General features: G+C 38.0%; 2 protein-coding genes across 9 annotated transcripts in view; one reads left to right on the forward strand and one right to left on the reverse strand.

Moving 5' to 3' along the window:
• The window catches only part of SNX1 (sorting nexin 1), a 631233-nt gene that overhangs the window by 259076 nt on the left and 350977 nt on the right, over positions 1–21180 (forward strand). The gene's annotated exons all lie outside the window — the stretch shown is intronic.
• HERC1 (HECT and RLD domain containing E3 ubiquitin protein ligase family member 1) overlaps positions 1–21180 on the reverse strand; it is a 222915-nt gene that overhangs the window by 166513 nt on the left and 35222 nt on the right. The gene's annotated exons all lie outside the window — the stretch shown is intronic.

The following is a 21180-nucleotide window of genomic DNA, read 5'->3' on the forward strand; positions in this document are numbered from 1 at the left end:
GACTTCTTCCTCTCAATAAATGGTAACTCCATCCTTCTACTTCCCTAGGCCAAACTTTGGGACTCATAATTGTAGAATGGAACACCCACTTTGGAAAGGTGTCTGGCAGTTTCTCATAAAATGAAACATATATCTAACCCTATGACCCAAAAATTCCTCTCCTAAAGATTTATCCAAAACACAACACAAGTCCATAAAAATACTTCAATCAAAATAGTGGCTGCCTCTAGAGGGTGACGGCATGAACTGCCTGTAAGGAGCTTGAGGAAACTTCTTGAGGTTATATTCTGGACAACACAGTGAGATCTCGTCTCTACATAAGAAAACAAAACTAAAAAAATCAGTGAAAGTGCACTTGAGATTTTTACATTGCATTGCATGTAAACTTTACCTCAACAAATACTGAATAGTTAATGACATGCAAGCTGAAGTATACTTGAGGGAAGTAAATAGACATCTGTAATTTATTTTGAAATGCATCAGAAATAAGATGCATTGATATATATTTTTTATATATACACAAAATTTTTAATTACAAAATATTGCAGGGAAGGTGTCTCTCAAGCAAGTCCCCAGAATGTCACTTATGATAGCTGGTAATAGAGAAAGATCCTCAATCACTGAAGGGAATTTAATTTTCATGATATAGGCAGATCATCAAGAAAGCACTCCAGTGATAAAGATTCCAGACTACAGTAATTAAAAGGAGTTTCTTATTTCTCAATATGTCCTGTTAAATTCTAAATATAAAATCTGATGACACTTGCCTTCACAAGTTTATGATTACTATGCTTAATTCATGTTCCTAAGATACTCGGAAAGTATGCACTGAGGAGGGGGGAAATCATGATCTTCCACCCCACCCTGACTTCATTTGGTATTAAACACCAGCATTGTGCAGAGGACATAAAAGTGCCTTATTTACCTCCATCCCTTCCCACATAAGCCATATGTAATTGTGCTCTTTTAAATTTGGAAGGTTTAATAGCTGTACAGGGATATGTTGTTATTCTAATTTGTATTTCCCTAATTACTAATAAATCTGAACATCTTAAATTTGTTGGTCATCTGGATATGCTCTTCTGGGAAATACTTATTCATGCATTTTCCTATTTTGTTATCTTGTCAACTTGTAAAAGTTTTTTGTATTTTATCACAGTCTGTCCTCAACATTGTAAATATTTCTTCTAAATCTATCTTTTACAAACACACACATCTTTTATTTTATAGCTTCTGTTTTCCATTCTTGGTCAAAAGAGTATCCCTGCCCCACTCTCACACCCAGATTCCACATGAATTCTAGATTATCACACCTACATAAAAACCACCTTGATATTCTTGAGAGTTTTTTTTTTTTTTTAAGAAAACACCTCAGTCTTTAGTCCATCTGGAATTAAAATAAATTCTACATTCATCTGGAAGTTTAATACACTCTATATGGCACAGGCTGAGTCCAATTTTATTGTTTCCAAGTAGAAGGCTAGTTATGCCACCACCATTTATTAAGTAATCCAGGACTTCTACATAGTTGAAGGCAATGGCAGCTGCACAGCTATCTGCCCAAAATTTCATTCCCAAACAGTAAAAAAAAAACAAAAAGGAAAAATTAAATTCTATACCAAACCACACCTGTAGCATAACTTGAAGACATAGAATGCCAAATTGCAAATAATTGCAAATAAAAAGAGAAAAAGTCAACCAATTTAGGGTACATGCTTTCACCTCCATCCACCCACAAGGCTTTGTGGCAAGCAAAGGCAGACTAAGAAAAACTGCAGAAAAGACAGAGGAGAAAGGCTAGTGAAGGCACCTAAGAATGATTTGTAGTGACTCCCAGAAAGATTAAATCCACACCATATCTGAAAACACTGGAAAAGTACCTGGGCAGATCAGAGCACAGACTACAGGGAAGAGGTTTCAAGTACCTTTAATTTAAAGCAGAAGGCATGGTTTAAAAGAGCAGGTGCAATTTAAAAAGACGAGTGTTAAATAAGCATTTGTTGAAATGCAGAGGAAAGAAAAAGCAAAAAGGAAGAGAGAAGCATGCTTTAATAACTGAGCGGTGAAGGGTAAAAGAAGAAAAAGGGGAAATACTTAGTGTCCTGCAAGACAAAATAGACCCATAAAATTGAAGACAGAACAACCCTTTCCTCAAGTAAAAGAAACAACATTTCTGCTATTGTATTTGGACTTTGCTACACTGACTGAAGATAATGCAATTAAGAATATTATAAAATACTCAATACCATAAAAATGAACATAAGAAAACTCAAGTGCATACAGAGCTATTGCAGAAAACAAAAAAAAAAATAAATTTCACATTTATCAATTGAGGGAAATTCCCTGATAACAACAAAGCAAAAGAAAGTTTAAGTTAACAATCCAAACAAAATTAAATAAACTGAAACATATGATGATACGAAAAACCCTGAATCAAAAATTCAAAAACTGAAAGCAGAAATAGACAAAAAGGAAGAAAAAGAAGAAAAGGAAAGGAAAGAAGAAAGGGAAAGAGGTAACTGAACTCAGAAAAGAAATATGAAGAAAAAGTCAAAATTATCTCAGCAATGAAGAATGAATTATAAAAGCATTCAAGGAAGAGTAGACTCAATGACATAAAGAAAAATAAAAAGGATCAGAGAGAAATAAGTGGAAACAGAAGATAAGAAAAAAAGAGTAATATTCACATTATTGGATTACGTGAGGAAGAAAAACACAAACCAAACCAAACAAAAACAGAGCTGGTTTTATAGCTATAATGCAAGAAAACTTTCTAAAATAGAAAAAAATATCTGAATCAATATACAAGGTACTTGGGAAAATTAACCCAAACAATCAACTCCAAGAAATAGCCTAGTAAAACTATTAGATTTCAAAGATAAAGATAAAATCCTAAAGACCTCCAAGCAAAGAGATGAAATGACTTTAAAAAGCAAAAGAATTAGCCAGGCATTATTCTAAAACAAAATAGCACAGCAACAGCTTTTATAAAGCAAAAACTACAGGAGATGCAAGGAAACATAAATAGAAATGCTAATAACATGAGACATGAATATACCACTCTCATGGTATATTCATGGATTCATTCACATGGATCAAGTGAACAAAAATAAGAAAACAGAAGATCTAAACAACAAAATAATTCACTTCACCACTAATAGGATCTATTTCTGGATTCTCTATTCCAGTCCACTTGTCTATTCTTACAACAACAGCGACTTGATTAAAATACCTTTATAAACGTATAAATGTTCTGATGACTGGTAAGGAAAGTCTCAAAAGTTTAAGATTATTTTATTCAGGCCAGGCGCGGTAGCTCATGCCTGTAATCCCAGCACTTTGGGAGGTCGAGGCGGGCAGATCACGAGGTCAAGAGATGGAGACCATCCTTGCCAACATGGTGAAACCCCGCCTCTACTAAAAATACAAAAATTAGCTGGTCGTGGTGGTGCGCGCCTGTGGTCCCAGCTACTTGGAAGGCAGAGGCAGGAGAATCGCCTGAAAGCCAAGATCACACCACTGCACTCCAGCCTGGTGACAGAGGGAGACTCCGTTTCAAACAAACAAACAAACAAACATAAGATTATTTTATTCAATTATATGCCATCCCTTCCAACACACTACTGAGGTTCTAATCTGAATTGCATTAGATTTATGTATTTTCAGAAAATAGACATTTTTATGAAATTTGTTCATCCAAGGACAAAGTGTGCCTTTCTATTTGTTCCTATCCTATTTTAGATTTTCTTCATGTAAGTCCTGTGCTCTTCTGTTGATTCTTAAGTATTTCTGATTTTGTGATTACCATGAATGGAATTTCCTCATTTCCATTTCTGGTTAATTACTGCTATCTAGTCATCTGGGTAAATCCATATATTTTCCAAAATTATACAAAAATAGAACAGGAAATGAATCAAAGAAACAGAGGCCATCTAACAACAGGAAACAAAGGAAGAAAACAAGCAAGTATTAAAATGGTAAAACAGATACTAAAGGTCAGCTATAAGACCAAGCACAGCTACTACATCAACATCCATAAAATTCACCTATTAAAACCAAAAGACAAAGATTGATACAAAATAATAACAATAATCTATATGCTAACTGAACAAAACATACATGAAAGTAGTTATGGCCCAAAATTTATAATCTCTGCTATAAATTAAATGTATATAACTATAAATCTAATAAGTAAATCATTTTTAAAATGTATACCCTGTCTATAAGCAATGGATCTAAAACAAGTGATTTCAAAATGTTGAAGATAAAATGTAGGGTAATGATATAACAAACAAATGCAACCAAAAAGAGTATCATCTATTAGGTAATAAATAGGACAAAAAGGGTTACTTAGTAACGATGAACAGTATAATCACTAATAAGATAAAACTATCACAAACCTTTATGTACAAGCAGAGTAATAAAACAATGAAGCGGAAACCACAGAAAACATAGGAAAAATGGCAACCACAGTAATAGAGACTTAAATACAGCCATACCTCAATTATGGCACTTGACTTTACTGTGCTGTACAGACACTGCATTTTTTTTTTACAAATTGAAGGTTTATGACAACCCTGATTTGAGCAAGTGTATTGGTGTCATTTTTCCAAAAATATATGTTCACTTCATGTAACTGTGTCATATTTTGGTAATTCTTACAATATATCAAACTTTTCATTATTATTATAACTGTTATGGTAACCTGTAATCAGTAAGCTTTGACTGTTACTATTGTAATTGTGTGGGGGTGCCACAAAGCACACCCATATAAGACGGCAAACTTAATCGATAAATTGCATGTGTTCTGACTGCCCCACCAATCAACCATTCCCCAGTCTCCCTATCCTTGGGAGTCCCTATTGCCTAAGACACAACAATATTGAAATTAGGCCAACTAATAACCCTACAATCGCCTCTAAGTGTTCAAGACAAAGGAAGACACCATGTCCCTTTAAATCAAAGGCCAGAAATGATTAAGTTTAGTGAGGAAGGCAGGCCAAAAGCTAAGCCTCTTGCGCCAGTTGCCCAAGTTGCAATGCAAAGGGAAAGTTCTTAAAGAAACCAGAAGAGCCACTCCAATGAATACATAAATTATAAAGAAGTGAAATCGCCTTTTTCCTGATATGGGGAAAGTTTAAGTGGTCTGGATAGAATATCAAACCAGCCACAACATGCCCTTAAACCAAAGCCTAAGCCAGAGCAAGGCCCTCTCTTCAACTCTATGAAGGCTGAGAGAGGTAAGGAAGATGAAGAATTGTTTGAAGTTAGCAGAGGTTCACTCATGAGGCTTAAGGAAAGAACCTGTCTCCACAACATAAAAGTGCAAGGTGAAGCAGCAAGTGCTGATGTAGAAGCTGCAGAAAGTTATCCAGAATATCTACCTAAGGTAATTGATGAAAGTAGTTACATTAAACAACAGATTTTCAATGTGGACAAAACAGCCTTCTATTGGAAGATGCCATCTAGGACTTTCACAGCTAGAAATAATTCAATACCTGCCTTCAAAGGACAGGTTGAGTCTCTTGCTAAGGGCTAATGAAGCTGGTGGACTTAAAGTTGAAGCCAATGCTCTTTTACATTCTGAAAAACCTAGGGCACCTAAGAAGTATTATAAATCTACTCTCCCTGTGCTCTATAAATGCAACAACGAAGCCCGGATGACAGCACATCTGTTTACTATACAGTTTACTAAATATTTTAAGCCCACTGTTAAGACCTACAGCTCAGAAAAAAGTTTCCTTTCAGAACATTACTGTTCACTGACAATGCACCCAGTCACTCAAGAGCTCTACTGGAGATGTACAAGCAGATTCACGTTGTGTTCATGCCTACTAAACACAACATCCATTCTGCAGCACATGGATAAAGAAGTCATTTTGATTTTCAGGTCTTATTATTTAAGAAATACATCTTGTAAGGCTACAGCTGCCATAGATAGTGATTCCTCTGAGATCTGGGTAAAGTCAATAGAAAATGTTCCGGGAAGGATTCACCATTGTAGATGCCATTAAGAGCATCCATGGTTCATGGGGAAAAGGCCAAAGTATCAATATTAACAAGAGTTTGGAAGAAGTTGATTCTAACCCCCTCGGATGACTTTGAGAGGTTCAATACTTCAGTGGAGGAAGTAACTGCAGACATCATGGAAATAGCAAGAGAAGTAGAATTAGAAGTGGAGACTGAAGATGTGACTGAATGCAGCAATCTCATGATAAAACTTTAACGGATGAGGTGCTTCTTATGGATGAGCAAAGAAAGTAGTTCATTGAAATGAAATATATTCCTGGTGAAGATGCTGTGAATATTACTGAAATGACAACAAAGGAATAGAATATTACATAAATTTAACTGATAATGCAGTAGCAGAGTTAGAGAGGACTGACTCCTTTTGAATTTTGAAAGAAGTTCTACTGTGGGTAAAATGCTATCAAACAACAATGCATGCTACAAAGAAATCATTCATGAAAGGAGGAGCCAATCAATGCAGCAAACTTCACTGTTGTCTTATTTTAAGAAATTGCCAAAGTAATCCCAACCTTTCAGCAACCACCATCCTGATCAGTCAGCAGCCATCAACATCAAGGCAAGACCCTCCACGAGCAAAAACATTACAACTCTTTGAAGGCTCAGAGGACTCTCAGCACTTTTCAGCCAAAAAAAGAAAAGTACTTTTTAATTTAGGTACGTACATTTTTTAGACATAATACTATTGTACACTTAACAGACTACAGTGTACGCTACACATAACCTTTATATACACTGAGAAACCAAAAAAACTGTGTGACTTGCTTTACTATGACATTGGCTTTACTGTGATTTATTTGCTATGCTGTACTTTTCGTTTTATTGCAGTGGTCTGGAACTAAACCACAGTATCTCTAAGGTATATGCCAGTACTTGACAAATAAGGCAAAGTACAACAGTATATAAACTACCAGTCCTTAAATCTATTGGTAGACCATGAATTCCTTTGAGAATCTGATAAAAGTTGTGGACCCCGACTCCCCAAAGAATAAAACTCATGCTCATACTCATAAAAATGAGCAAATTTCCAAAGGTTTCCTGGATGTCCTGAAGTCATCTATGTAATCCAAAATGATAAATCTAATCTAAAATATTATGCATATCCTAAAATATGTTTTTATGTACCAGTGGAAAATATTTTCAAATTGACCATTATACAACAAATAATTCAAAAATATACACATAATTTAGACCACAGTTCTAGCCAGAAAGTAGTGAAACCAAAAAGTATTTACAAAACAAGTAAAAGGAAGCAATCTTCAAGACACACTGTTAAAAAAGAAAAATATGCAGTTTCTGTATACTGTAATAGTTCATATACAGTAATACAACTATATTGAAAAGGGTTTATATATTCATATATCATGTTCATAAATGCATGGAATAAACGCTGAAAACATTTTTTTAAAACCTAGGAACACTAGTTGCCTCTGGGGGAAGGAGAACTGGGTTACTGGGAGCTGGGGTAGGAAAGATATCTGCTCTTCACTGCAAAAACTTGAATTTCTTATATGTGCATGTATTATCAGTGCAAATTTTTTTTTCTTTTTGAGATGGAGTCTCACTCTTGTCACCCAGGCTGGAGTGCAGTGGCGCAATCTCGGCTCACTACAACCTCCGCCTCCCGGGTTCAAGCGACTCTTGTGCCTCAGCCTCCCAAGTAGCTAGGACTACAAGCGCCTGCCACCAAGCCCAGCTAATTTTTTTTGTACTTTTAGGAGAGTCGGGGTTTCACTGTGTAGGCCAGGATGGTCTCCCTCTCCTGACCTCAGGTGATCCACCCACCTTGGCTTCCCAAAGTGCTGGGATTACAGGCGTGAGCCACTGCGCCTGGCCTATCAGTGCAAATTTTTAAAAAACATTTTTAAAGAAATCCAAAACAAGGCAAAAGCTAAATATTTGGAAACTAAGTTTCTTAGACAAAGAGAGGAAGGGGAAAGGAGTTACAAATTATCTAGAAAGTTACATAAAGGAAACATTTATCAAAATAAAGGGAATGTAGTCAAAGTTGACTCAAATAAATATATAAAGACTTAAATGCTCCATTTAAAAGTAAGAATTAAATGAAAGTCAGGTGTGGTGGCTCACTCCTATAATCCAAACATTTTAAGAGGCCGAGGTGGGAGGAAGCTTTAGGCCAGGAGTTCAAGACCAGACTGAGCAACATAGCAAAACACTGTCTCGACAAAATGTTTAAAAATTATCTGGGCGTATGGTGGTACACGACTGTGGTCCCAGCAACTTAGGCTTGGGAGGGAGGATCACTTGAGCTCAGAAGTTCAAAGCTATGAGCTATGATTGCACCACTGCACTCCACTCTGGGCGACAGGATGAGGCCAAGTCTCTTTAAAAAAATTTAAATATATTAATAATTCAATTCAAAAATAGAAAAACAAAATAAGAACATTAAGCTGGGCATGCTGGCTAACACCTATAATCCCAACGCTTTGGGAGGCCATGGTGGGTGGATCACTTGAGCTCAGGAGTTCAAGACCAGCCTGCACAATATGGAGAAACCCCATCTCTACAAAAAATACAAAAAATTAGTCAGGCATGGCAAGGCATGATGTGGTCCCAACTACTCGGGAGGACGAGGTGGGATGATCCCTTGAGCTCAGGAGGTCAAGGCTGCAGTGAGTCAAGATCATGCCACTACACTCCAGCCTGGGCACAGAGTGATACTCTGTCTCTAAATAAATAAATAGGGAAGCAGAAGGGGAAGACAAGGGAAATTGGTAAATTAGAAAAATTCAAAAACAACAGGATGGATATCTCAGAGAGATGATTTTTCTTTTTCTTTTTTAGAGACTGGGGTCTCAACGTGTTGTCCAGGCTGGTCTTGAACTCCTGGACTTAAGACAATCCCCACTTTGGCCTCCCAAAGTGCTGGGATTACAGGTGTGAGCCACCAGGCCCGGCCCAAGAGATAATTCTTTAGTGGAAAAAATGAAAACAATTAGCTAACAAAATTAAGGGAAAAAAAAAGACAAAACATAAGGTACTCAATATTATAAATAAGAATGGAAAGATAAGCTGGATGCACTGCAGAGTGCCTGTAGTCCCAGCTACTTAGCAGGTTAAAGTGAGAGGATTGCTGGAGGCCAGGAGTTCGAGGCTGCAGTATGCTATGATTGTGCCTGAGAATAGCCACTACACTCCAGGCTAGGCAACACAGCAAGATCCTGTTTCTTTTTTTTTTTTTTTTTTAATTTTAAAAAAAGGAAGAATGGAAAGACAGCTATGAAGAGCAGTTTGGTGGTGTTACCTCAAAAAATTCAAAATAGAGTTTCCATATGGCCCAACAATTCGACTCCCAGATCTATACCCAAGTAAACTGAAAACCTGTACACAAACAGTCATTGGAGCATTACTCGTAATAGCCAAAAAGTGGAAACAACACAAATGACTATCAAGATATGAATGAACAAAATGTCGTATAATCTATACAGTGGAATATTAATCAGCCATAAACAGGAATGAAATACTGATAAATGCTATAATTTGAGCCTTGTAAACATTCTGCCAATTGAAAGATGTCAAGACATAAAAGGCTACATACTGTATGATTCTATTTATAAGAAATGTACAGGATGGCCAAATGCATACAGATAGAAAGTAGAATAGTAGTTGCCAGAGGCTAGATAGGAAGGGAAAATGGAGAAACTGGTTAGTGAGTATTTTACTTTGGAATTATGAAAATGTTTTGGAACTAGATAGAGATGGTAGTTGCACAATACTGTGAAAGTACTAAATGCCACTAAATCGCTCATTTTAAGATGGTTAATGGTACGCAATGTGAATTTCAACTCGATTATTGACTGATTGATTGACTGATTGAGACAGAGTTTCACTCTTGTTGCCCAGTCTGGAGTGTAATGGCATGGTCTCAGCTCACTGCAAACCTCTGCCTCCCAGATTCAAGCAATTCTCCTGCCTCAGCCTCCCAAGCAGCTGGGATTACAGGCGCCCACCAACATGCCCGGCTAATTTTTGCATTTTTAGTAGAGACAGAGTTTCACCATGTTGGCCAGGCTGGTCTTGAAGTCCTGACCTCAAGTGATCCGTCCACCTCGGCCTCCCAAAGTGCTGGGATTATAGGCGTGAGCCACCATCCCCAGCCTCAATAAGTTATTATTATTATATTATTATTTTTGAGATGGAGTCTCACTCTGTCACGAAGGATGGAGTGCAGTGGCACGATCTTGGCTCACTGCAGCCTCCACCTGCAGGATTCAAGATATTCTCCTGCCTCAGCCTCCTGAGGAGCTGGGACTACAGGTGTGCACCACCACACCCGGCTAATTTTTGTATTTTTAGTAGAGAAGGGGGTTTCGCCATGTTGGCTAGGCTGGTCTCAAATGCCTGACCTCAGGTAATCCACCCACCTCAGCCTACCGAAGTGCTAGGATTACAGACATAAGCCACGATGGCCGACCAATAAATCATTTAAATTAAAAATATATATATATGGCAGATTAATGCTCCCCCAAAATGAACTGAGGGTTATGTTACTAAGAGAGAATTAATGGTGGGTAAACAAATAAAAAAAGTTGGTTACATCAAGAATGACTCTGATGAGTCAAAATATTACAGAGCCAGACTTGGTGGCACACGTCTACAGTCCCAGCTACTTGGGAGGCTGAGGCAGGAGGATCACTTGAGGCCAGGAGTTCAAGGCTGTAGTGTACTATTATCACTCCTGGATAATACAGCGAGACTCTATCTCTTTTAAAAAAAAAAAAAAAAAAAAAAAACTTACTAACCTGGACAATATGGCAAAATCCTGATTCTACAAATAATACAAAAAATTAACCAGGCGTGGTGGTGCATGCCTGTGGTCCCAGCTACTGGGGAGGCCACCTGAGCCCAGAAGGTCAAGGCTGCATGAGCCAATATTGTGCCACTGCACTCCAGTCTTGGCGACAGAGTGAGATCCTGTCTCAAACAAACAAACAAACAAAAACCTTACAAGCCAGTTTCATCAAATTGAATTCAAAGGAAAGAAAGTTCAAGTGCATTTAAAGAATAGGAAGTAGATCAGAATAGCTAGAATACGTAAAGACATTAATATAAAATTGTAGAAAATGAAAGCAGTTCAGAATGTGAAAAAGTTAACAAACAAATGAATTTTGATTTTTATTCTATAATCTATTACAAGTCAGACTGATTTGGGGAACAAAAGTGTTATCTGCACCTAACACAGCATCTGATACCTATACGCCCTCAATGAAGGATGCATTTCAAAAAATCCCAATTTGACAGTTGTTTACTGTAAATTGGAGAATGGGGATAATATAGTTGGGATACTACTGAAATAAATCAGTAATGAGATTTAAAGAAACTATACTTGCAACAAAACAAAGCTCTGATTGTTTTAAGGAAGAATTCTATCTATTATGACTTCAACAGATAATTCCTAAGCTACTTTAAATGTTTTAGGGCATAGAGCAAAGAGTCTCAGTTCTTTTTAAGCAGTCAATAAAGTAACAATACCAAAACTCAACGAAGCACAAAAAGTACAACTGTAATACTACCACAATTGTGGATTTCATAATCTACAATTAATAAAAATCTGCAATTAAAAATATTAGCAGCCGGGCACAGTGGTTCACGCCTGTAATCCCAGCACTTTGGGAGGCTGAGGCAGGTGGATCACCTGAGGTCAGGAGTTCGAGACCAGCCTGACCAACATGGTAAAACCCCATCTCTACTAAAAATACAAAAATTAGCTGGGTGTGGTGGCAAGTGCCTGTAATCCCAGCTACTTGGGAGGCTGAGGCAGGAGATCATGCCACTGCACTCCAGCCTGGGCAACACAGCAAGACTCCGTCTCAAAAAAAAAAAAAAATTAGCAAGGAAAACGAGAAAGTACATTAATAGGGGTTCATTCCAGGAATATAATGATGGCTCAAAATAGAAAAATCTACTAACATTAACCAATTTCATATTATGTTGAGATGTTAAAAATACACTTGATAAAATGCAACATCCATTCTTAATAAAAAATCTACTAATAAAGCAGGAATAAAAGGTTTTTTAAAATGACTTAAAACTACATATCACAAAACAAAACCATCAGTAGCATTGACTCTAGAGTCAAGTAGAAGGTAAGAGTGCCCACTTGTCACCACTATTATCAATAATGAAATTGAGGTCCAGCATGGTGGCTTACGCCTATAATCCCAGCACTTTGGGAGGCAGAGGCGGGCAGATCACCCAAGGTCAGGAGTTCGAGACCAGTCTGGCCAACATGGTGAAACCCATCTCTACTAAAAATACAAAAATTAGCCAGGCGTGGTGGCACATGCCTGTAATCCCAGCTACTTGGAAGGCTGAGGCAGGAGAATCGCTTGAACCCAGGAGGTGGAGGTTGCAGTAAGCCACGATGATGCCACCCAGGTCGCTCCAGCCTGGGTGACCAAGCGAGCCCTGTTTCAAAAAAAAAAAAAAGAAAGAAGAAAAGGAAGGCAGGGAGGGAGGGAGGGAGGGAGGGAGGGAGGGAGGGAACAAACAAATGAATGAACGAATGAAAGAGGGAGGGGAGGGGAGGAGAGGGGAGGGAGGGGAGGACAAGGGAGGGGGGGAGAGGAGAGGAGAGGAAAGAAAGAAATTGAACAACAAAGTGTTATGTATTCTAGACATTTTTATTATTTACACATGATACTGAACACCTCGAAAACCCATCAGAAGAATCCAGCTAAATACTAGAAAGAAGCACAGTGAGGTAGCTGATTACAAAAAAAAAAAAAAAATCAAGTTTCTATACACAACTATAATAACCAGGAATTATATACAAAGCCCCCAAAATTTCCATTTAGAGTTGCAACAAAGAACATAAAATACCTTAGAATAAACTGAACAAGAAATGTGCAGAAATTTTATTGGAAATAAAATCCTGCTAGAGAACAAAAGAAAATTTGTAACAAATGGAGAGCTAAACAATGCTCTTGTTGAAAAGAATCCACATTTTCGGGAGTTAGTTCTCCTTCAGTTAATGTATAAAATTAATATCAACCTGGATTTGATAAATTGTTTCTTAAGATTATCTATAAATACATAGAAATTGTGAGGGAAAAAAAATTTACAAACTGAGCACACACCTGTAATCCCAGCACTTTGAGAGGCCAAGGCAGGCGGATCACTTGAGGCCAGGAGTTCAAGACCAGCCTAACCAACATGGTGAAACCCCATCTCTACCAAAAATACAAAAAAATTAGCTGGGGCCGGGCGCGGTGGCTCAAGCCTGTAATCCCAGCACTTTGGGAGGCCGAGGCGGGCGGATCACAAGGTCAGGAGATCTAGACCACAGTGAAACCCCGTCTCTACTAAAAATACAAAAAATTAGCCGGGCGCGGTGGCGGGCGCCTGTAGTCCCAGCTACTCAGGAGGCTGAGGCAGGAGAATGGCGGGAACCCGGGAGGCGGAGCTTGCAGTGAGCCGAGATCGCGCCACTGCACTCCAGCCTGGGCAACAGCGTGAGACTCCGTCTCAAAAAAAAAAAAAAAAAAAAAAAAAAAAAAAAAAAAAAAAAAGCTGGGCGTGGTGGTGCGCACCTGTAATCCCAACCATTCAGAAAGCTAAGGCAGGAGAATCGCTTGAACCTGGGAGGCGGAGGATGCAGTGAGCCGAGATTGTGCCACTGCACTCCAGCCCGGGCAACAGAGTGAGACCCTATCTCAAAAAAAAAAAAAAATTACAAACTGAGAAAAGTCCTAGCTTGACAGATACTAAAAATTATAATGCCAGAATAAAACAATGTGATTCAGGCACAAGAAGAGGCAGCTTACATTACACAATATCAATAGAAAAAAACTAAGATTCCAGATGGAAATCTAAGACATATAGGAAGTTAGTATATGATGAATGTCACATATCATAAAGGTACTATTCCAAATGAATGTGTATGTTCTACACCTAACACAGAAACCCAAAATGTACAAGAAGACTTAAAGTTTAAGGATGTTCACTGCATTTTCTCTATAATAGAAAAACGACCTATATATTCACCAATAGGTAAGAAATAACTAATGTGATATATTCACACGATACCAAAGTATATACTTTACACTATAAAGAAAACACACGCAAATCAACAAAAACAATGTGAATTTTTTTTTTTTTTATAATTCCACAGCTCCATTTTTTTTCTTTTATTTTAGGTTCGGGGGTACTTGTACAGGTTTGTTATACAGGTAAATTACATGTCACAGGGGTTCAGTGTACAGATTGTTTTGTCACCCAGGTAATAAGCATAGTACCCGATAGATAGTTTTTTGTGTTTCGGTTTTGTTTTGTTTTTTTGAGACAGTCTCACTCTGTCACCCAGGCTGGAGTGTAGTGATGTGATCTCAGCTCACTGCAACCGGTTCAAGCAATTCTCCTGTCTCAGCCTCCAAAGTTGCTGGGATTACAGGCGCGCACCACCACTTCTAGATAATTTATGTATTTTTAGTAGAGACGAGTTTCACCATGTTGGTCAGGCTCGTTGGTCAGGCTGGTCTCGAACTCCTGACCTCAGGTGATTCGCCCACCTTGGCCTCCCAAAGTGCTGGGATTACAGGCATGAGCCACCGCTCCCAGCCCGGATAGGTAGTTTTTTGATCCTCACCCTCCTCCCATTCTCAAACCTCAAGTAGGCCCTCGTGCCTGTTGTTTCCTTCTTTGTCTCCGTTAAGTACTCAATGTTTAGTTTCCACTTCTAAGTGAGAACATGCAATATTTGGTTTTCTGCTCCTGTGTTAGTTTGCTTAGGATAATGGCCTCCAGCTCCACCTATGTTGCAGCAAATGACGTGATCCCATTAATTTTTATGGCTGCATTGTATTTCAAGGTGTATATGTACCACATTTTCTTTATCTCGTCTACCATTGATAAGCATTAAAGTTGATTCCATGTCTTTGCTAGTGTGCACAGTGCTGTGATAAACATACACATGCATTTATCTTTATGGTAGAATGATTTATATTCCTTTGGGTATATACCCAATAATGGGATTACTGGGTCAAATAATTCTGTTTCAAGTTCTTTGAGAAATCGTCAAAATGCTTTCCACAATGGCTGAACTAATTTACATTCCCACCAGCAGTGCATAAGCATTTCCTTTTCTCCACAACCTCACCTGGCATCTGTTATTTTCTGACTTTTAAATAATAGTCACTGATTGTTGTCAGATGGCTTCTCAATGTGATTTTGATTTGCATTTCTCTAATGATTAATGATGCTGAGCATTTTTTTATATCCTTCTTGGTTGCATGTATCTTTTTGTGAAAACTGTCTGTTCATGTCCTTTGCCCACTTTTTGATGGGGTGTTTTTTACTTATAAATTTAAGTTCCTTATAGAATCTGGATATTAGACTTTTGTCAGTTGCATAGTTTCCAACTATTTTCTCCCATTCTATGGGAGTTATCCCCAAACTGCAAATTTCTATATGTCCGAGGAAAGGACAAACCCATTAAACCTACTTTATTTTTTTCAACTTTATGTGTTCTAGCTAGAAGCGTGATAGATTCTATCAACCCTTTGAAAAACTTTTTTAGGATTTTTGGTTGTTAAAATGATGTTTGTAAAAAAAAGCCTTCTATAAAGATATCTTTCAGTTTTTATATACCCAAATTAAAACAATAATACGATTATCTGTTTACTATTAGATTGTCTGTTTACTATTGAGAGTTTCTTTTGCTGTGCAGAAGCTCTTTAATTAGGTCCCATTTATCAATTTTTGTTTTTGTTACAATGCTTTTGGTGTTTGTATAATTTTTAAATGTTCAAAACAACATTTAGTGTTTAGGAAACACACACACACAAACAATATTAGAGGAACCAAACTACATAAGTTAAAAGGAAAACCCCAAAAGTCTGTCAAAACAGCTAGGTTTGAATCTAGGCTACACTATTTACTAGATCACTGGGGCAAGTTACTTAATTTCCCCAGGGCTCAATTTTCTTATCTGTAAAATTTCCTTATCTGTAACATAATGGATAATAAAAGAACCTCTATCATTGCCATGAGGGCTAAATGATATAACACATATAAAGTTCTTGGAATCAACGCCTGGAACTCAGTACATACTCAACAAACATAAGCTGCTATTATGATCATTATTATTTTATTATTGCTATCTCTACCACTAATACTGGTTGTAGATATAAATGGAGATTTATATAAAAGTACTTTTTAGACCGGGTGCAGTGGCTCAAACCTGTAATCCCAGCACTTTGGGAGGCCGAGGCAGGCGGATCACGAGGTCAGGAGATCAACACCATCCTGGCTAACACAGTGAAACCCCGTCTCTATTAAAAATACAAAAAATTAGCTGAGGGTGGTGGCGGGCGCCTGTAGTCCCAGCTACTCAGGGGGCTGAGGCAGGAGAATGGTGTGAACCCAGGAGGCAGAGCTTGCAATGCGCTGAGATCACGCCACTGCACTCCAGCCTGGGCGCCAGAGCGAGACTCTCAAAAAAAAAAAAAAAAAAGTACTTTTTAAATACTAGAATGATAGACACCCAAACTCAGGATAGTGATTGCCCAAGGGGTTGGCGGGTATCAACTTTCTGTGTTATGTTTCCCTTTTTCTAATTTTAAAACTGACTGCACAAACACTTGCTAAATGCTGGCAGAAGAAACACAGGGGGGGTTTCTTTTTTTTAATTATCTGTACTTCTCTTCAGTCTTAAATTTTTCTCAAGGAAAGGAAAAACAAAAAAAGTTTGTATGACCATATTGTTTTCAATTGCAATATAATCAAAAGTTATAATCTCTATCCTATTACTGTTTTAATTTGGGTATATAAAACTGAAAGATATCTTTATAGAAGGATTGTTTTTACAAACATCATTTTTCTCAAAAATGTTCAGATTTATATGTATATATGTACTGTACATATATATTACAAATACAAGCGTTATGTATATTCTGAAGACGCCTTGTACAAACAGAAAGATGAATCATCAATGCAGCAAGATTTGCCAAAGATAAAGGGATGATCCTTTTCAAAACAATATCAGCAGAGGGAAGTTTAAAGAACAAAATAGAAATCAAACTAGTAACATTTCCAATAAAACTTTTAGTTACTGGATAAATTCTGCTTAGTTCTTTCTTTAACACATTATGCTCTAGGCAAGTGAAAGTAAAAAACAATTCATCAAGGGAGTTCAAACTGCAAATCCAGGTTCCTTCAGTTCTAAAACACTTAAACTAAAATCAATTCGATGTCTAAATGTTTTAAGCTGTAAGCTCATTCACATGAACTATAATCAGCAGTCCCTCTCTAACTATGAAAATTTAGAATGAATTTTTTCCTTACTAAGAATAAAGAAGTTGATATTTCTTCAAATATTTTTCAAAAGCAAGTTTTCAAACTATTTATTTCAAAGCTAATTAATTATCTGTTGGCAGTAGCATCTCCTATGTTGATGCCCCACACAATTGTTCAAAAACAAAATCATTGATTTAATCAACTACTTTCCAGTGTAATTCTTGTTCTCAGCAACTGTCTGAGTTGGGGCAAAGTGTAATAACTGGTAACTGACTTAATTTTTCATTTTCCCTAAAACTCTAATAAAGTATATAGTAAGTTCACTGACTGATAGCTTTATATTCAATTGACCAATATTCTCAAACCTTAATGTCTTAAACCAGTTTATAATCTCTTACCTCAGCTACAAAGAGACCAGTGCGATTCAATAACATTAGATGGAATCAGGAAATTAAGGTTCTAATATCCAAGAAATGATCTTGGGCAAGAACACTTACCCTCTTCTCCAGGCCCCATCTAAAAAATAAGGGATTTGAATAAAATAATCTCCAAAGTCTCTTCCACTTCTAAAATATGAAAATGAAACCCAAATGTTCAATACACAAAATTGGTTCTTACTACATTCTATCCACCTCTGGAAGGAATACAAAAAGAATATAAATAACTTCAAGTGCAGAAGATATTACTGACTTTTCAAAACCCTTTCCAGATATAACCCTATCAGCAAAGCAGAATGAATGCATGCTTCCAGGAGTTTGGAGTATCCCCAACTAATTGTTCCCTTTTAAGCAAGAAATTAAACTCCTACAATTTTGGCATGTTTCTTCATTATACATGGTGTGGTTTTAATGTAAAATAATATTTCATATTACCTTCTCTGATGATATAGAACAAAAGAACTCAGTTTCTTCCTATTAGACTCTCACAACACAGAACACTTCTGTGACCAAATGTGTGGGAGATTTTCTCCACACACCAAGCAAGCAGTCTTGCAGCAGACACCAGCTGGGTGTCTTCTAATTCAATTCAGTTATGACACTACCTACCAGGAGATAGCAACAGATCTCACAGGTTGAGGGCTCAGTCCTAGAAAACTGTCTCCCACTTCTGATTCCAATTGCAAGCCCCAGGTTGTTTTATGTGTGCTTCTGACCAATTAGCTATAGAGCAGGGTTCCCACACTGCACTCCTTGGATTTGATTAATTTCTAGAGCAGTTCACAGAACTCAGGAAAACACTCATACATACATTTATGGGTTTATAACAAAGGCTATTACAAAGGGTATCAATGAACACCAGATGAAGAGAAGGATAGGGCAAGATATGGGGCAAGGGGCCCAGGGCTTTCATGCCCTCTCTGGGGATGCCACGCTCCAGGAACTGCCAGAGGTGTCTGAACCAGAGCAACTCCATCTTGAATAGGGGCTGTGTAAAATAAGGCTGGGACCTACCAGGCTGAATTCCCAGAAGGTAAGGCATTCTAAATCACAGGATGAGATAGGAGGTCGGCACAAGACACAGGTCATAAAGACCACACTGATAAAACTGATTGCAGTAAAGAAGCTGGCCCAAACCCATCAAAACCAAGATGGCCACAAAAGTGGCCTCTTGTAGTCCATACTGCTCATTACACAGTAATTATAATGCATTAGCATGCTAAAAGACACTCCCACCAGTGCCAGGACAGTTTACAAATGCCCTGGCAATGTCAGGAAGTTACCCTATATGGTCTAAAAGGGGAAGGAACCCTCAGTTTCAGGATTGCCCACCCCTCTCCCAGAAAACTCATGAATAATTCACCGCTTGTTTAGTACATAATCAAGAAATAACTATAACTATCCTTAGTGGAGCAGCCCTTGCTGCTGCTCTGCCTACGGAGCAGACATTCTTTATTCCTTTAGTTTCTTAATAAACTCGCTTTCACTTTACTCTGTGGACTCGCCCCGAATTCTTTCTCGCGTGAGATCCAAGAACCCTCTCTTGGTGTCTGGATAGGGACCCCTTTCCAGTATAGAACCTCTATGGGTTCAGCTATCTGGAACTTTCCTATGTTAGAAGTGTGTGAACCAAAGCAACTCCACCTTGAGTAGGAGCTGGGTAAAATGAGGCTGAGACCTACTGGGCTGCCTTCCCAGATGGTTAAGGCATTCTAAGTCACAGGATGAGACAGGAGGTCGGCACAAAATACAGGTCATAAAGACCTTTGGATAAAATAGGTTACAGTAAAGGAGCTGGCTAAAACTCATCAAAACCGCGATGGCCACGAGAGTGACCTCTGGTTGTCCTCACTGCTATACTCCCATCAGCGCCATGACAGTTTACAAATGCCATGGCAACGTCAAGAAGTCACCCTATATGGTCTAAAAAGGGGAGGCATGAAAAATCCACCCTTTGTTTAGCATATCACCAAGAAATAACCATAAAAATGAGCAACCAGCAGCCCTTGGGGCTGCTCTGTCTATGGAGTAGCCATTCTTTTATTCTTTTACTTTCCTAATAAACTTGCTTTCACTTTGCTCTACAGACTCGCCCTGAATTCTTTATTGCGTGAGATCCAAGAATCCTCTCTTGGGCTCTGGATCAGAACCCCATTCCTGTAACACCTGAACCTGGTCTTTTTGTGGTTTTATGGAAGCTTCATTACTAGGTATTACTGGTCGAATCACTGAGTGATCAACTCAATCTTTGGCCCTTCTTTCCTCCCCTCCCCAGAGGTTGGGGATGGCGCTGAAAGTACTACCCTCTAATCATGTGTCAGTCTTTCCAGTGACCAGCCCCAATCCTGAAGCTAACCAGAGGTGACCAGCCATCAGTCAATTCATTAGCATACAAAAAGACACAGATCACTTTGGAGATTCCAAGGATTTTTGGAGTTACACTCCAGGAGACATGAGGAAGACCAAATATATATTTTACAATATCTCACCTACCATCCATTAAAACTGGGACTCTAGCAGGAGATGCTACTCTTTCATATTAGCACAGCTAAGATCCCTACTTTCCCACTCCCCGTACCGGAGCAGTTTAAGAAAAACACATAAAGGGTGCGATGGCTCACACCTGTAATCCCAGCACTTTGGGAGGCCAAGGAGGGCAGATCACCTGAGGTCAGGAGTTCAAGTCCATCCTAGCCAAAATGGCAAAATCTTATCTCTACTAAAAATACAAAAATTAACCAGGCATGGTGGCGCATACTTGTAGACCCAGCTATTCGGGCTGCTGAGGCAGGAGAATTGCTTGAACCCGGGGGGCGGGGGTTGCAGCGAGCCAAGATCACGCCACTGCATTCCAGCATGGGTGACAGAGCAAGACTCCGTCTCAAAAAAAAAAAAAAAAAAAGGAATAATCATCCTTTTCCCTAATTGAACATTTAAATGACATACAAATTATATCATTTTAAAATATAGCAATACAGTTTTAAAGCACAAGTTTCTGCTTTAAAGATCTTAAAATTTTGAGGAAGGAAAAAGTGGGTCAATTGTCTTAATCACTAAAGCTTGCCTTTTACAATGGTTTTATTAAAATGTTCTGCTTGCATCTATCAATTGGAAATAAGAGTTCAAAGTAGAAAAACAGTAATGATACTTTTAAAATAAAATAACCAATAAAAACATATTTCAGAAATGTGAATGAGAGATGTTGATAGCACCTAAGATTACAGAAGTAGAGATAAAATTGAGAGAAAAAATATCAGTTTAATATAGGAAAATTAACATTTAATTGGAATTTAAAGTGGGTTGATTTTATTTTCAATCAAATAGAAAAGCTCTGATATAAAAGGTTCCTATTTTGAATTAATCTGAAGATATTTCATGTTTGCCCATGCAAACCAGCAGTATGTTTGAAACGCTTGTTTCCCTGGTGCCATAAAGAAACAGCACTTGAACATAAATTTAA

This window comes from Macaca thibetana, chromosome 7, assembly GCF_024542745.1.
Source record: "Macaca thibetana thibetana isolate TM-01 chromosome 7, ASM2454274v1, whole genome shotgun sequence".
Taxonomy (NCBI): Eukaryota; Metazoa; Chordata; class Mammalia; order Primates; family Cercopithecidae; genus Macaca; species Macaca thibetana.